We start from the raw sequence: 2,939 nt of genomic DNA, 5'->3' as shown, positions 1-2,939 counted from the left end.
CTCACGCATGGGACGTACTTACCTAATCCAAGTTATATTTAGCTCCTTGGTGTTGAGCACTCTCGTCGCCCCGGCGATACTTAAGTCGATGGACCGTTTGCACTACAGCTATTCAATGAAGAATATTCCCATTCCGTCAATGGATATATATAGGAAAGCACTTATCGAAAAAGTGGAAAGTGTGTTAAAGAGAATGCGGTGGAAAGCCTATTTCTTTCTTAGAAATTGAGATCAGGAAAACCCCAGTGAATCAAAATTAACGTTCGGCATGAAATCTAGAAAAAAAAAAACCCCGCAGGTTCCCGAAATGAGAAAGTTCGAGTATGACCTACTTAGCATGATAAAGAACGTTAAAACCAAACGTGTCAATAACCAATTCCAAAGGCTAATACGAGATGACATCAAATCTATCAACTCTTCCAAAAAAATGTTCGTGTTTGCCGATAAGACAAGGAATATTTATAAGATGGGCAGTGAAATGTACACTAAATTATTGAAAGAAAACATCACATCAAAACACAAGCTAGCAGAAGACGACCTTCCAGCAATTATTAACAAAGGACTTTACCAGATAGCCGCAAAACTTAAAATAGATGATAGAATTACACCTACGGCTGAGAAGCAAGCGTTTGTTACGTTAAAAGATCATAAAAGCAACTTCGCCAACAAACCGGCATGTCGTCTAATAAAACCAGCGAAAAGTGAAATGGGACGAGTTAGTAAATTCATATTGGATTCTGTCAACAAAACAATCAGATCAAAAATAAATGTAAACCAGTGGACCAATACAACAGATGTAATACGGTGGGTCTGTAGTATTCAAGATAAATCTAGACATACATTCGTCATGTTTGATATTGCGGACTTTTATCCTTCGATATCCCTAGAATTGTTGACGTCGGCCATCCGGTTGGCGAAAAATTATGTAAATATCACAGACTTAGATATGGACGTTATCATGCACTCCAGAAACACACTGTTATTCGATGGTGAAAAAGCATGGTGCAAACGCGGTGAACGGTTCGACGTTGCCATGGGCAGTTTTGATGGAGCGGAGGTATGCGAGTTGATTGGTCTATTCATCCTCCACCACCTTGACTGTCAATTTGTCACAAAAAAGATTGGCCTATACCGTGATGATGGTCTCGCTGTATTTAATAATGTAACTTCCCGTACTGTACAGAAAATAAGAGCTGAATTGGTAAAAATAATTATAACTCCATGATTGGTAATACCACTTGGGGTTAACAGAAGAATTTCCCAATTGTCAAGTGATCAGCAGGCCTTTGACAACGCGAAGCAGATCTACAGTGAAGCGCTAAAATCTAGTGGCTTTGATGATGAAATGACGTACAATCAAAATGAGACTGTAAACTATAAGCGAAAAAATCGGAGTAGGGATATAATATGGTTTAATCCTCCATAAAGTATGAACATTAAAACTAATGTTGCAAAGTCATTTTTAAACCTTGTTAGTAAGCATTTTCCTCAGGGAAATGCACTACATAAAATATTTAACAAAAATAATGTTAAAGTAAGTTACAGTTGCATGCCCAGTATGAGAAGTACTATAAAGAAACATAACAATAAGATATTGAGTATGAATAATAAGAAAAACAATGTATGTGACGATAAACCCACTTGTAATTGCCGTAATAAAGGCGAATGCCCGCTGAAAGGTTCATGTTTGGTAAAGTCGATCGTATATTCGGCCGATGTCCTGGCCAATAATAATTAAGTAAAACGTTATATTGGTATGACTGGGGGGAATTTAAGACAAGGTTTAACAACCACAAGAAATCATTCACTAATAAATTATACGAAAAGGAATCTGAATTGTCTAAATATGTATGGAAACTAAAAAATGAGAATACCAAATTTAAAATAGAGTGGAACATAGTAAAGCGCTCATCCGTAAAAAGCGCAGCGTTTGGTAATTGCAAACTTTGCATGGACGAAAAATTAGCTATTCTTAATGCTAATAAGACAACCCTACTTAATAAAAGGTCAGAACTGGTATCTAAATGTAGGCATACAAAATTTCCACCTGATCGTGGCTAATATGCAAAACAACTTTGTATGTAAGAGAGTAGTATGTGCTAACACAATCAGTCTATCTGAGGATCGTGATAGCGTGAAATGTGCGTCATAGTATTCCATCGTGAATTTTATGCTGCTGTTAATGTTTCACTGCTTTTAACTGACTTTCGGAAAACTGGGATAGGCAACTGGATTCGGCAAACTGGGTTCGGCAAAGTGGATTTCGGCCAACTGGGATTCATTGTTTTTGAGTCGGCAGACTGGCACTCGGCAAATTGGGATTCGGCAAAGTGGTCTCGGCAATCTGGCATTCGGCAAACTGGATTTCGACCATCTGGCCTAGATTCGATATTGACGTCCAGAATGTGACTGTATTTTTTTTTGTACGAACTGGATCACAATTTCTTATTGACATTGCCGCTCTTAGCGAAGGAAGGCAGCATTTAAGAACTTAGAGCTGGCTTCACACTCTCAACTGCTCAGGCAAGTTAAAGACAACTAAAATGCCTTGTGAGTGCTTTTAGGATGAGAAACTCAATTGCCTAAAAATCAAATACAACAACTGGTCACTCCGATCGCATCATTTCCACGTGCCTCACTTCAAAAGCAAGCATCATGTTACTTTCGTCGGCATTTATGCCCAGACCGTTCAAGCTCTGTCTCTTATACACATCTAGATGTGTATAAGAGACAGAAGTCATTGTGTAATAAAATGCCTCCGACGGGATTCGTATATTATATATGATATTAAAGGTTCGGCCAGATAAATCTGGCAATACGGCTAGAAATACTGTCGTATATTATATATGATATTAAAGGGAGTTAGCCGTTAACACGGTTGAATAAATATAATATAAATCATCAAAGGTACATATACAGTGTTTAAATAAGGACATGAT

Source organism: Anneissia japonica, unplaced genomic scaffold, assembly GCF_011630105.1.
Source record: "Anneissia japonica isolate Jap-2015-1 unplaced genomic scaffold, ASM1163010v1 scaffold287861_len940595_cov192, whole genome shotgun sequence".
NCBI lineage: Eukaryota > Metazoa > Echinodermata > Crinoidea > Comatulida > Comatulidae > Anneissia > Anneissia japonica.
Note: the sequence above shows the minus strand (reverse complement) of the source record.